Here is a 16228-nt window from a genome sequence, read left to right as displayed (position 1 = left end):
CGCCTTCCCTTCGCCTCCCCCCGCCCCCCAGAGCCGCGCATGCGTATCACGCCCCCCCGCTGCCGTGCGTCCCCTTTAGCAACGCCCCCGCCACGAGGGACTGCCTCCCACGTGACCTCTGCCAGCAGCCATTTTGCGTGAGGGCACCGCGCAGGCCCATCCCTCTTGCCAGAATCAAACATGGCGCTCAGCGCTAGGCGTCTGCTCACCTCCTCCCCGAAGCCAACTAGAAGTTGACTATTGGATGAGAATTCCCGGAAGTTTCTCTCTGATTGGTCCATTGGTTGTCCCGCCCAACCGTCACGCCCTTCCCAACCCAAGGCCCGCTCTCCCGGGGGCGGGCAGGGCTGTGGAGGGGGGGCTGGGTATGGAGGGTGGTAGGTTTTGGACCCGATTTCTTCCACGTATATTTCCAGCCTTCATTCGGGGCACGGTGCTGACCTTAGCTCGCCTGGTGGCAGGCGGGATGGCGCTGCTGAGGGAGTAAGGGAGAGAATGTTGGCCCTGGCATTCAGCAAGGCCCTGCCGGTTGCCCCTCTTCCCGCTCTGCCCGCGGTCATTGCCAGCGGCTGGCTGTGGGATAGCAGAGCTGCCATCGTTCCCAGTGTCAGGGTATGGGATATATGGGATAGCAAACCACAGCCCAGCCTCGTGCCACAGCTGTGCTGATGCCCCAACGGTTGCAGCTGGCAAAATCAAGCCAGGGAACTTGAGAATAGGAGGAAATGGCATGCACGCACAAGGCATGCAGTGAAATGAGGAATGGAAAGTGAAGCAATGGGAACAGGCCTGTTGGTATTGGCATCTGTCAGCACAGATGTGTGGGCAGAGGTAGGAAGAGATGCTGGCCCTAAGCAATGCAGCTGGGCTGCTGGAAGGGATGACTTTATAGAAGGTTTGCTTATGGGGCAGCTTTGATATATTTTTCCCACAAATCCTTAGTAGTATGTATGTGGAGCACATCAGTGATGTAATATGTTTAGTGTAGAAATAGTCAAAGTAAACTCTTAGCATGTGCTTCTGTGACCTTGGTGGTTTTGGCTATATCTGTGTTATTACTGCAGAAAGTGTTTGTGTTAGAGCTGCAGTTACATTAGCACATCTGTGTATCATACCAGCATGGAAAAACAGCAAGGAAAAGAAATTATATTAATGAAATATCACCTTTATACCAGTGTAATTATATTAACACTTGTGGCACAGCTGGCAGTACAGCTGTATCAGTCAGGTATTAAAGACTTTCGTACTTCTGCTTGATGTAGCAGTGCCAGCTGAAGTCTGCAATGTAGATGTGGTGTTAGATTATATTGTTCTCCTGACCTCTCACATCTCTCTTAATTACATGGAACACCTCATTTCAAATACATCTGGGTTTTCAAAGCATTGCAGCTTTATTACCTGATTTTATGGCCACCTTGACTGAAACTCAAGCAGTTAACTAAACTGACCTGTATAATGATTCTTATGTTAGTTATCTAATTTCAAAATAAACATGCACATGCATCTGGGTGCACATGTGTATAAATAGATCTTGCCTCTTTATTTGTGTAAATACTTCCTACTCTTGTGGTACAAGAATATGTTTGATTAATTTTTCTGTGGTTGGCAAGGAGGGCTCTTTGGGCTTATGTTAAATTACACATTTCAGATGTGCAGATTTGGGAAGCTGCCATGAGGAACGGGAAAATGGCTTGTAGTTTTAATTTACTTGCCCTTTTTCAGGTTAATCATAATCCTACTTTCTTGTGTTGACTTTATGGCTCCATCCATTTCTGTTCCAGAAATGAGTCAAGGGTGTCACTTGAACTCTGTTGTAGTCTTTGTTTTGAGATCACTTTTCCTGATAATTTATTCCATATGTTTACCATTTGTATGAGCTTTCCTTGAGTTTCAGAACATAAAATGAGAAGAAATAACTTACCCTTATTATTTCCCACCCCCCATACTCTAGTTGGTCTGGGTTTTTGTACTTACTTTTTTCCTTAAAGACATCCTTGTTGTTGCACTGAAGACCAGCCCATCACACAGTTAGCAAGATTTGTGACCCTGGCCTATTTTAAGCCTTGTTAAGTTCCAGATTTACTCATAGTTCCCTAATTTTTAAATCTACCGCTAATAGGAAGCATAATTCAAAACAGACTCCTTCACTGAAACAAGTCTGGCTTCAGTGCCGTTTCAGCCTGGTTTCTGAAGATTCCACAGCTTGTGCTTCATCGAAACCAGACACACCACTTCGCCTAATCAGGGGTTCTTGATGTGTGGGTAGCAATGCCACAGGGAACACACAGAAGTTTATTGTCTGTCTGTGTGGGGAGAGCTACAAAAACAGGGAGATCAGGAGCAATAGCCTACCTGGATCTGCAGAGAGCCTACAGTAACGCAGCTGCAGGAAGAATTAAAGTTTCCCATTCAGGAGCAGCATCACTGCCACCTTGCCCCCCTGAAGAAATCTGACATATCCAGCATACTGAGAAATCTGTTGTTTTTCCATGAAATGTTCCACTTTTCTGCAGTCATACTTTTAAAACTTAGATTCTATGAGAAGAAGAAGGAAATGGGACCTGTGCTCAGCTGCTGCTTGTTCTCTACATGTCCTTTAATAGAAAATTAATTGGATTACAGTGCATGCTCCCTGCACTCTTCCCCTGCGCTATTTCATACAGCCAGCAGCGGCCTTGTTGAGGCTACTGTGTGTTCTCATCTGTTCATCCTGTTGGCTGTCTGTCTTCTTTTGACAGATTCAAAACAAAATAGCTAGTCAATAATCAGAATATTTTTAATTTTTAATTATTTAATTACATTAAGCAGTAGTTGGCAGAGATTTCTGGCATGCACATATAGCTGATAAACAGAAGGAGCACAGACTTTCTTTACAGAAGCGCTTTCTTTATAAAGAAACACAAAAACTTCTTGGTTTAAAAAAATTGGAAAATTATGTTATTGAATGACAGTGCTCTAAACACGGCAACTCTTTATGCATTTTGACTGTGGTCGCTGCACTGAAGAAGTGCTCTGGTGCCTCTAACAGCAGAAAAACATATTCTGAACCCTTTGTCCTCTGGAAAAACATTAATGTTTTCTTAGGATTTGCTACTACTGCTTGAGTTAAAATTATTTCCTCACAGGCAGAGATACATTCGGGACATCACAGCAGTTGTTTTGAGAATACATTTACAAATTAACTTTGAAGCATAAAGAAGAGCAAGTATTTCATGTAACAACTCATTAAAATTTCGTGTATCCTCTTTGTTCAGGATCCATCTCCATGAAAGTTTCCTATTTTGCTGTCCTCTTACAGGCGTTTTATATAGAAATGAAATCTTTGAAGCATTCAAGTATTGTTTGCACAGTTGGGTTGCATTGGCTGTACTTTGTTAGGATGTAGAAACATGGTCTTGCACTTAGAATTCAGCCCATTGAATTCAGTCCATCAAACATGAGCTGAACACGCTCTTCGATTTATGAGATTCTTTGATGATCACAAATGGAACTACAATGTATTCAGTGAGACTGTAAAAGTTTTGAATACTAAGTGCTTGTTTCTTTATTAGTTTATATGATGAAAAATTGCTACAGCGACCTTTTTTCTACACAGTTTGGAGACTTTGGTGTCGCTGTTTCATGTTCTGAGTTACAAAACTGATGTACTTTTCTTTGTGAAGGTGACCTGCCATTTATGGAGTACTTCCCATGTTGATACTGTCTTGCTCTGAACGTTGCTTTCTGTAAGCAAGCCCCTCATTTTGAGACCTCAGCCTGAGGATGGCAATTCCCAACAGGTTTAAAAACACATGTCAAGAAACACAAGCTGTTCCCTTCCCTCTCCATGTTTTCCCAGATATACGACCACAGAGGTGCTGAACTGAAAAAGGTTGAAAATAGGCCCCTAGATCATTTGCTATACACTGTATCACGACTATCTGCTCAGCCTTCAGAACTATTATTTTTGATGCTGACGCCTTTCCAAATAAGGAGCAACAAGGGCATAATTCTTCATTTTTGTACTTGAATATATTCCAGCAGTGTCTAATTGTACCTAAATATTACCTCTGGAAAGAAAGATTGGGGATTACATTATCAAAACTATAGGACAATAAATATAACTTTGAAGGATGTTTTCTAAGCATTACATGTTGTGGGAAACATTTTTGCATAAGGATTTCTTTTTACCTGAGAATCCATTAGTTTGTATGGGATTGTGCATGATCCAGTATTTTATTAGACAAAAAAATAGTCTGTATCTCATCAAGTTCAGTGTCTTGCTTAAAAAAAAATTTATTAAGAAAACTCATATCAGATAAAGGCTTCAGACTTTCACTAAGATCCTGTTTTGAGGTGATTTTCCAGCTGGATTGATTCAAATGGAACATCCTGAAAGTTAGTTTTGGCACAGGTGTGAGATTTCAGTGGACATTTTGTCTCGCTAAAGTCTATGAAAGCAAGCCAAAGAAAACTCCCCAAGTATCACAGACGACGACCTCTGCTGCTCATCATGCAAATAGTTCCAATGAAGTGTGGAGACGACCAGCTGAATAAGAGTTGCGAGATTTCAGCATATTCTGATGTGAGATTTCAGCTTATACTGAATCCATTTATTCCTGTTTATCTCTAGCCCTTTGTTCTTAGACATCTTAAAATTAAATACCGAAGGAATGAAGACTCTTCCTCTCCCCGTTTCTCCTCTTCAAGATGTACAGAGATGCCCTGACAGGTCTTCTGCAGCTGAGCATGGTTTTAGGAAGGAAGTGGGGAAGGAAGCTCTGTCTGACCTGAGTTAATAGTTAGATCTTACATAAACTTTTCTTTACCCCCTATGTAACCTTGATATCTAATGAATTTTTTGGAGCAGTGAAGAGTCTTAATAACTCTGAGGTGAGTAAACATGCACAAACGTCCTGTTGCATTCTTCAGAAGTAAAAGCAATACTTCATCATTTTTTAAAAGGTAGATGAAATAAAAAGAAAATCTAGGCAACCTCTAATCTAAATTTAGTGTTCTTTCTAGTTCTTTCAGCCTTTTGTTAACTATGATGTAATGCATTGAGTCACATTTTAAACATATTATACCACATGTAATGAAATTAATGAATACTTTTCCATGCATTTCTATATGAACATCCTATATCCTTTTCCTATTGCAATAGCATCACCTCGATCCCCTGTGCCATAAAACACTCATCATCTTCTGAGCCACTGCCCTGTTTTTCCCTCCATGCCTCTTAATACATCAGTGAGGAAGGGGCAGCATTTTCTGTGGCCGGTTTGGAGGGATTGCTGTGCTGTTTGGCCTGTCAGCACACTGCTTGTTGACCAGCCTGCAAGCCAAACAGAATAGGTGCCCGCTGAGCCCAGGTGGCAGCCTTTTCTGCAGTGGTGTCATTAGCCTGGCTCTCTGTCCTTCATCCAGCAGCTGCTTTTCAAGAAGTTTTTAAGAAGGTCATATCTCAAGACTATCCCTATCAGATATAACAATCAGATTTTAGGAAGAAATCAATAGGTGGACAGGCTTCCTCAGGTAATCAAGCAAAAATTGTTACTTTGGAGACTGGGAGGTAAATTTGACAATCGTTAGCAGAAGCCTTGAGGCACAGCCACCTTAAGTGTGCCTGTCTGCTAGTATCATGTGTTTTGTGAGCAGCAGGACAATCCCCTTTTTAAAGTTCCCTCATCTGTACATTTTAGAAGGAGCAGTAATAATAGATTTGCAGGAAAAAAAAGGGTTTCCAGAGTTGCAGAACTTTTCTGTGTAATGCTACATTTCCCTTCACAGGGGAAATAAAACAGTCACTTTGGTTTACGGTGGAACTGAATCAAAATCAGGGTAAAATCTAAATAAAATTTCTTCAATAAGCTACGGAGTACTGGCTCGCAGCCCCTGAATTGGCAATCATTTAACCAAAATAAAGACAAAGAACTTCCTAAACAAGTGGCATTTCTCAAAGAGACACACTGAGAGCCTCCCACTAAACATTCATAAGTGGTACAGCTAAGAGTTAAAAGGAGCTGGTGTGTTATTTTTATTTTTAAAAAGTCAAAGTGCACTTTAGAAGAGTGCTTCCTAAAAAAAATTAATATATGACAAATTACAGTCTAGCTAACAAGAATAGCTGAATGTTACATGATATGCATAGGCATTAGCTCTCCATCTGTCTTTTTAAAACAGCTCGGATGGATTTTTGTCTTCATGTGCTTAACTCAGTGTTTTTCCTTGCAGCATTCCTAGCTTTTTTATTATTATTTTTTTGCTGCTACTATGTGATCGCCACAAACAGCAACGAATCCAGAAAGTATCATAAAATTTCAGATGAAATAGCTATTCTTGTTGTCTGAACTGAACATTGTTTCTGGGAAACATAGGTGAAAATCTTCTTCAGGCTCACATAGAAAGGACTGGTCCAAGTGAGGGAGATGTATAGGCTCATTTCTTGCCATGCAAATTCGTTTTCTCTTCAGGAAGAACATCATCAATTACCTGCTTTAAAGTGATACATAGATATGTAAAATATCATGCCAAATAAGAAGCATTTGTTGTCTCCACTAGAAATTGCATTTGATCCCATTTTATTAAAGTGCTCAACTGATAAACTTCACCTCGATGGATTTAGTTTAAACTGTGAATTATTGTTTTGTAAAAGAGAGAACCTTGAAAAACTCCTGATGCAAATACACTTTATTTATAAAGTGTCTTCTGGGATATCACATGGTTTACAGTGAGACTACTCAATTAGTAAAATAGCTTTTCTCAGCAAGTATTTCTACAATAATGTCCATAAACTACAGTGTGCCTGTCTAAAAGTATTCCAAGGCAATCATAGCAATATGCTAAAGGGGGCAAGCAGACCCCAAGCCAATATTGTCTCACTTTTTTCTTCTTCTTAATTTAATAAAAAGCTCTGAATACAGAGACTGATGGGTTTTCAAGTTCTGACTGACGGGTTTTCAATTGATCTTGGTACTTTATAGCTCCCAACACTTGGGTAACTAAGCACCTTACAAACCAACCAAAACAGAAACCTTATGAGGTAAAGAGGACTTATTACCCCCAGTCTGTAGAAGCAGCACCCAGGAGAAGTGGCTTTTCCAGGATGATGGGAAGTATGTGGCAGCAGGTGGAAATCAGCCAGATCACAGGAATCCAAAACAAGTATGTCCACTGCTGGTTCATACCACCTCTCCAGCAAGCCACCGTAAAATCCTTAGGCTGTCACGGGCTCACCTGAAGATCATTTGACTCCCGTCCTTTCTGTGAAAGGAGTTATGTATAGACTCCTTACAATTATTCAGTTCCAGACTGAGCATTTTGGGACTAACCTACGTCCCCACCAGCTGGCTCAGTGCAATCCTGCTAGCTTGGCACAGCTTCTTACCCTTCCCAGGCATGAACCTGATGCAAACATAATCAATGCTGTTAACAGCTAAAAAGCTAAAAAAGTTAGGAGACTGATATGTCATAGTTAAGTTAAGAAATCAAAGCACACTGTGTAAGACTGCTTCTACAGGACTGTGTTTGTGTTCAGCATCATCTATATGGATCTTCCGACATAGGTAGCTCCTGGCTTCAACCATGATGTGAAGACCCACGTCAGCCTCATCACCCATCTATCCTTGCTGTTGCCAGTGAGGCTGTGGACCTGAAAACCAGCTGCCTGTTCTGTAGTGTCTGCTGAGCAAATGTCTCCCTGATGTATAAAGCATATAAATCCATAAAGTGTGAAACTGTTGTGCTTTCATTTTACACTGCTAAGCATTAAAGATTCAACATCCTAGACCTAGTCACTGGCAAATAAAAGAAAATGAGGCTAGGGCACAGAAGGCAGTCTCAGAGCTTCCCAATCAACTGCTGGTAAGCTTGATTTTGCCTAATACACTGATACATCTTACCCATTTCTGCTTAAAAGTTTATCAATGCAATTATTCCTAATGAAAGTATTAAATACAGTGCCAAACTCATGAGCCAGAGGGCTGTTTTTTCAAGTTTTTCATTACCTACTAAGTAAATTAATTAATGCAAATGAAACTCTAGTGTCATAAAACCACATCCTGCTCTAATTGAAGACAATGGCAAAACTGTCATTGACCTCCATGGGAACAGGTTCAGGCCCATAACTTTCAGATATTGTACATTAAGCGACATAATCAGAAATACTATCTTCTCCCATTAAAATGATACATAGATATAGCATGACAAGTAGCAGCACAGGGACTCATCGCATGGCTGTAATTAGAGGTTTTTAATGACAGGTTAGGTATGTTTAATATGCAATTCCACATTGCTGTTACACTATCAGATTCTATTCAGGATCTTTACACGTAGCATAACTGAATTCAGAGGCAGATGAATGTTCCCGATACTTCAAATTCAGCAGTTTTGCTGATTTAGCACCTTCTGAAGCATGCACCATGTGGTGAACAAACACTACAAGCAACGATGTTTTCCACTGAGATTTGTCAGGGATTTAAAACATTAACACTTTCCTGGTCTCTTTACAGATAGAAAAAGCGTTGCTTTCTGTTTAGATACAGAGAGCTGTGCAATCATTCTAATAGGTATCATTTCATTATCTCTGAGGAATTTAGGTGTGGAGCCAACTCCATGTATTAGTTAATAACCAATCCATTACTTGATTAACTGACTTATATGAAGAAAGCTTATCATCCATAGATTTGTCTGCTTGGAATTAAGTCAAAACAAGATATCGAAAAGATAGTATTTTCAGGTTTCAATATCTTACAGAAAAATCATTGTGCCAGATTACAATGAAAGATTCTGAAGAATAATACGTGCTGTAAAAATAGCAGATGCTATAAACGCATAAAAACAATATAAAAATAACCCAAGGCACCACTAATTAAGCATGAGTCAGTGCTTCCAGTAAATTCATGGCAACTGCAAGCAACAGGAAAAGAGTTGTGTATCTCAAAGCATTGCCAACTTACTGTAGAGATTTGATCCAAAGGGTTTGAACATCTCATGTATATAAGATTGCCAGCTCATATCGGTATATACAATTGCCTTCTCTTGGGATGTTTCTTTTTCCCCCCTAGTTATAAGTAGCTTCTTCAGAAAGTCATCAGTGCCTGATATAGTAAGATTTAGGAATTATTCTATGAGCTGATGTGTTTCTTTTCTTGACATAGCGTTAGGAGTGTATTTTGGCCAGGAATCCTGAAGCTAAATACTCCAGCATTCATAAGCCATGCCAGGGATTCTTGGAAACACCTGCACCTTGCGGTTATGCAAATGTCTTTGAGATATGTCAGAACACTGTTTATTTGTACCATACCAACAGCATGTAATCTGAATTAATTTTCACATTCTTGTCCTGATGGGACATGGCTCTGAATATAAAAAATGACATATGCAACTGCTGTGTGGTTAAAAGAGGTATTGATCATTTCCCAAAATTACCCAATAGATCTTTGCTGGCCAATGATGTGATTAAACTAAGATGCCTTTGTGAGCTACGTATTAACAACCCCAGTTCACAGATGTATATATTGTTTCACAGAGATGCATCAAGAGATGCATCCAATAGTGATGTGAACAGGTTGAGAGTCAAAAATACACCAGTACTAGACTAGCATTGTAGTTTTAAATAAATGCAATACATCAGTGCTTCTCAGCACTGTCCTGCACAACAGCCTGGGGGTGAAAACCCCTGCAGGCAGGTCCTTCACTCCTTCTTCAGCAAAATCAGGTCACCTGGAGAGCAGGAAGGACGTGGGACAGACCATGTTCATAGAATCATAGAATGTTTTGGGTTGGAAGGGACCCCTAGAGGTCATCTAGTCCAACCCCCCCCGCAGGAGCAGGGACACCGCTAACTAGATCAGGCTGCTCAGAGCCCCATCCAACCTGGCCTTGAATGTTTCCAGGGATGGGGCCTCCACTACCTCTCTGGGCAACCTGTTCCAGTGTTTCACCACCCTCATTCTAAAGAACTTCTTCCTTATATCTAGTCTAAACCTACCCTGGTTTAGTTTAAAACCATTACCCCTTGTCCTGTCACTGCTGGCCCTACTAAAAAGATTTTCCCCATCTTTCCTATAGGCCCCCTTTAGGTACTGAAAGGCCGCTCACCTGTAGTCCTTTGAAACATCATTAACTTTTTGTTAATGACAATTGTAACATAACAATAATAGCTGGTACTGGAATCGGCATCAGAGGAGATTCAGACTATATCACCTGCACCTCAGGAAGGCTGTGGCAAGATTTGTCCTATGTTGTGGCTTCATGACCTACAGGTCTGAAAATTGTGTTACTCAGAAGATTGTACTTTTTCCCTCAATCTCTGTCTCTTCCACATGTATTTTTCATTCAGTTGTGTGACACTAGCAAAGTAAAACCTTCAGTAGATGGCTTATCTGAAAGCAGGACTGCAGGAGGAGAATCTGATCTGCACGTTTTTGTCATGTTGAATGCTATATATTTGTCTGAAAGAGGTGGGGATGACATACTGGTAGGCATAGTGCTTTTATCACACAGCTTTCTACCTTTATCTGTCAGCTTTCTATAAAAGAGAATAAACAATGGTGTCAAGCTAGGCATTTTCTTCTAGGTATTCCTAAATCAAAGAGGAAAGTTGAGGGGATCAAGATGGCAATTTGCTTTCACTGCAGGGAATATCCCTGTTACTGGGTATTGCTTGCAAAAGCGTACACCTTTTCTGAGGGATGTGGGAAGCTCTGCCAGACCAGTAGCCTCTCTGGACAGGAGAGACTACCAAGCCAGGGACTCCAGATGATGTGGGTCTTGCAAGTGTATGGGAGAGCAAGCAGGTAGTTGCCTTTGGTCTACTCTTTTACAGAATATATCACCTCCTTTTTAAATGAGTACTTCTATGAGCACCAGAACTACTGAAACCAACTGGTGTTGTCTTGTAGTTGGCTATGAGCTCTGCAGGAGACTTATTCACAGGCTGGCACATATGAAAGATCCTGCTCTCTCCGATGTGGACTCTCTTAGGTCTTACAACTTTTGAACTCACACTTCAGCCTTTTTTTTTGTCCAGAATGTATGGGATCTCGTCTGCCATTCATCTTCATGTTTTCATGAACTTTTAAATAATTTAAGTATCTGTGAAACATTTGCTCATTTCTAATGAGGTTGAAACCAAAAAGGTTCAAAACCAGTATTGAGTACATACATAGACATATGCATAGCACCAAGAACACCATATTCTGAGGTGGCTCTGTTAAAATGACACATCATGGATAGTAGCTGCCTGCAGGAATTGCTGTCCAGTTCCATGTTTGAAGCTGAATGTATTATCTTTAATTATAATAAAATTGCTACCTGTTTTTGTTACTTCTGCCTGACCACGTTCTAATGTGCCTATGGCAAGGAAAATATTGTTTCCATTCCAATTGGCATAATGAGAAAATGCGTTTAATGTGTTGGCTTCAACACAGTATTTATCAGAAGATTATCCTTTGAAATTGTCAGTTTATGGCATGATAATTAGATCTGGTACTTGAAACCTGTCAAGTAAAAGCAGGCCTTCTTCAATAATCGTATTCCTTTTCACTTCACAGGTAGGGCCTAATAAAGTGAACTACTGAAAAGTATTGAGGCAATAGGAGGCTTGGCATTTCAGTAAGTGCAACAAAGACTGCATCCCAAGAGATTGCTCAGCAATGTTTTCTAAATACAAGCTTTCTTCATGAGTAGCTTCTCTCCCCTACAAGCAGGAAAGCAGAAGGCTATTGAGCAATAAAGGGCAGAGGGAAAGGGCATGGTAGCATAACTAATAATTAATAAAGGTATGGGTGGTATCTAAATCTTAATAGAAAACCTTAGATATTGACTTTGGTCCAATATATTTTGCTGAATAGTCTGGCTTGGCCTAACCTGCCCAGCTGACCATGTTCTGGCTCACAGGAGAAAAGCCTTTTCAATGGAAATATCCTAAGCAGTAAGATAAACTCTGAGAAGTAACAGGTGAAGTGTTATTCCACCTCCAGGAATGGGGAGGTAAAAAAGTTCATTGTTAATTCTAAAATAGTGTCCACAGAGCAGCCATTTCCTTGTTTCAACTGAGGGCATCACACTGTTGACAGCGATGAGAGCTGAGAGAGTTAGCCTGAAAATTATAAAATACTTTCCAAATATTAATTTGCTTAATATACTGTCCAGTGAATTATGTTCAGATGAAACATAATGAATTTAACTAATTCATTCCTTAATTCTAATTAATAGGACTAAGAAAGAATACTGGGGTTTTTTTTCCACTGGATAATCAAGAAGTTATATCTACCTGTAATAAAGCAACACAGTGTGCCTTTAAATAGCATCATCTAAGATATCTGTGATCATATCTGCAGCATTTATCCTATTCTGATACTGGAGCTAGATGCTAGATGCTCAGAAAAAAAAAAAAAAAACAGGAACAAAGTGACCTAGCAGCTATGCAAAACTGTTATTTGGAAGGGCATCTCACAGAGCTTGAGATCGTATTATGAGATTTTAATTGCCGCCTTTGTTTCTTGTGACTGCCTCCCCCCTGCCCGCCAGAGGGGACTTAGAATAATGGCAGACATGGGGAGTCCTACACCTTATTTCCACCAGTGTTGAAAGGCAGCTAGGACATGCTTCATATCATACAAGTTAACTAAATATTTTCTGTAGTTTTAACTAAGTTTTTAAAATTATTAAGTTTCTTCTCTTCCTTCTGCAAGCACTGACTGCATATTCCCGTAATGCACCTGAAGGTCTCTTTCTTAAATGTGAGAGAGAGAGAGATTTACATGCAAGTTTTATCTTTTAGTCTTATGATCATTCCAAATAAAACAAATCCTGATGACTTTTTGCATGGCACAAATTAATTCCTGATTTAAAGTGCTCTAAATAATACCCTAAACAGTTAATGGTGCATTTTAGCCTTTGAGAGGGAACAGTGGTGTCAAACACTGAAGTAGCTGTGAATCTGCAATCTTGTGGGCAAGGCCTTGCTGATCACTGAGTTCATGGCATGGATTTTACTCAGACACGGGACACATGGAAATGTTCCATCAAAATATGTTATTATTTTTGTTTAAGATCTGCTTCATTTTACCTGCGAAATGCAACAGTCAAATGCTGTAGTAGTTTTTAAATAAGAGAACCATTTAGGGTCATCCTTCTTTTTCTGGGGCAAAGGAAATCACACACCATTATGTGTTAAGATACTGTCTTTGTAGAATTTTAAGGGCAATAAATTGTCATCAGTGATAGATTCAAAATTCTGTGTATATAAGCTAATGCTTTCTTTAAATGTGATTCATTGTCCACATGCAAATAATGTTTCTGTCTTATTTTCTCTTGCTTGTTCTGTGGCCAGTGATTAATAGAAAAAAAAACAACCAGAAAGTACAACTTCAAAATATTTTTTTAAATGTAAAATTTTAATTTTATGGTTACCCCTTTTTAAATCACTAAAACCAGAGTCCACTATACAGAAGAGCTTTGTTTGGATCTGTACAACATGTTTCATGTTGCTGAAAACCCAGCATGACATATTACAGCTTAAGTAGAGTTAGAAGAACCCATGTTTCAAAATCTTGTCCAAATCTGTTTTCTATTTAGCACAGCTTGTACTTCTAGATGCAAAATCACTATTTTGAAGTAAAACTTACAGGATTTGTTCCTGTGGCAATTGTTCTTCACTCATTTGATCTTCTTTAAATAAATACCATAAACTTCTTATGTAGCAGAGGACTGTCCATCCCATACCGAACCATCTTGAATAAGCAGACACAGTTTTGTTATCTTTGGCAGTGATCAATATTTTGTACTTCAAAAGAGGAACAGAAACCTTGCAAATTCATACAATCAACTAGTTGACTTTGTGCAATGGTCATCTGATGCATTGATACATAAGATTTTAGTAAGACATCTTACTGTAAATTGTATGGCTTTGGTTATAATGCGCATTTGGTAGGCTGACACTATAATACATGAAGTATATTTTCCTTTTATTCATTTTTCTGAAACAATGTCAGGACTCTAGAGACTGTTAACATGGAATGTAGTAATCTAAATTATGTGCAATTTCTCTAGCATTTTTAAAAGGATTTAGGCATTTATTCACTCCAATCTTAAGCTTAAATGATTGACACAGCAAAGGTCCACTTTAAAAATGGACTTAGACAACTTCTGTGGCACTGACTTATGAGAAAACTTAAGTGCTCAAAATACATCTAAAAAGGAGTCTCAAACCATGTGACACTGAAGGCAGCGATTGCTTGCTGCTTTTAAAAATCTAGGTCCAAATTTGAATGAGTGCCTAAGTAAACATTCAGAACTTGGTTCATAAACTAAATTATGGGAAATCTGTCCTGAAAAACACCGTGGTTTTGCCTACTAATATGACCAAAGGTGTGTCTGGAGTCATTAGGGAACAAAGACCTGTCTGAGCAACATTATGAAGATTAATAACTGTGCATACAAGATTGGAAAGGAGCAAGCAGAGGGCATATTGCTTATTGCCTGTATCTATCTGGGACTGGGATGAAAAATAAATCAAATCCAGAAAGGTTTTCAAAAAAGTTTTAGAAAAAATTAAGAGTTGTAGAGGTGGGGTGGAAGTCCCAGTATAGGTAGAAACAATCTTTCTTCCCACCTCCTGGAACATGTGAAAGAAGTAAGACCTGCTCTGAAAGGTGGAGGTTGACAGTAAAGTACAGATGCACTATTTTCATATTTATTTAAGTAACAGAAGGAATTTTGCAGTTATCATAGGCACTGAGAAGTCTACATTTAGGCATATAAGATAATGAGGCGTGTTAGAATATGTTATCTTTTTTTTGGCCATTTTGGTTTTTAAACTCATAAACCCACTTAGGGAATATTTAACATACCTATGTGTAAATGGAAAACCTAGTGAAAGGCTCGCAGCCTCCTTGCATCTTTATTCCATTGCACTTGTAAGGCACTAGGCATTAAATAAATTGAATGATCTTTTGTTCTTGCACCTAGAAGACAAAACAATTAAGCACAGATGCATGCAGTGCAGGGTGAGAAAGTAGTTTGGGAACTCTTACAGAGAAAGGTTGAATTTTACGTTCCAACACATGATACCCTCTCAGGTGGCTCATCTCTTGCTTGGAAGTATCAACCCTGTGGGACGTGCAGCAGAACTTTTGGAACAGAAAGAAAAAGAGAGAGGTATATGGATATAATGTCAGAGTCATGGATTGCAGTTACTTGGCTTGAACTCTTTAAAATTGCTCAGGTCGGAGGTAACAAGATAAAGGAAAATTGATTCAATCAGTTTTAAAGCAGTTTTCCTGAGTTACTGTAACAAGCACTTGACTGCTTTTATCCCTTTCATTAGAAACAATAGAAAGAAAAAGTACCTGCACCTCACAGGGTCTTAACTCTCCAGAGCAAATCCAGAGTTTTTTTGGTTGTAAGTGGCTGCAGAGGGTTGCAGTGTGAAGATTTTTGTAGTTTGAAGTTCATTTCACCGAGAAGTATAATTTCACCCAACAAGCACCACCTCACTACCTGCTGTGGGATTAATCAGATTGGTGTGTATTGATAGGATCGGACTCTGGCAGAAAACAATCAAGGAGACAGCCATCAGCTCTGTTGGTAGACAGCTTTTTTGAAGCATTTGTCCATAGGGATAAATTCACTTTGGCTTGTAGAAGGAAATGCATATGGTGCATATCTGCACTGGGGAGGATTGCTGTGCTCAGAGTGTTTATCACTGGCTTTGCTTGAGGAATATGCCAGAGATGAAAAGGTTTAGTTCTCATCAAAAGCTCTGCAGAGCTGCCATCAGAAGAAGCTGCAGGGAAGACAAGCTGAATCAAACCACATCCTCTGCCACGGGCTTAATGCTCCCCTGACATGACAGCTAGCGGGATGAGTCTGGTTTTGCAGCCAAGAATGTAATTCTTGTGAGAGATTAAAAGAAGTTTCAATACAGGATCAGGGCAAATCAGATTTCATGATGACTTAGAAATTTCCAGAAGAAAGTTTGTTCGTTCTTTTTATTGCTTTCCCCTTGACTTTTTCTTTATTTCTGTCATTATAATGTCAGAGTCCATAAGCTAGATGAAGAGATTCAATGCAAAACACCTCTACTCTATAGGGTGATCGTGGCATTTGCCCTGACCAAGTCCTGTATAGCTGGCTTTTTCTCTTTACACAATTCCAGACCCTCTAGGTTTTTTCAGCTCTAGTCTGCCCTTCAACAATGTCATCTTCCTTTTAGGATACCATTTGTCACTCTCTCCCTGTT

The sequence above is a fragment of the Egretta garzetta genome, unplaced genomic scaffold (assembly GCF_000687185.1).
Source record: "Egretta garzetta isolate BGI_Z169 unplaced genomic scaffold, ASM68718v1 scaffold94, whole genome shotgun sequence".
Lineage (NCBI taxonomy): Eukaryota > Metazoa > Chordata > Aves > Pelecaniformes > Ardeidae > Egretta > Egretta garzetta.
This window is presented reverse-complemented; position numbering follows the sequence as displayed.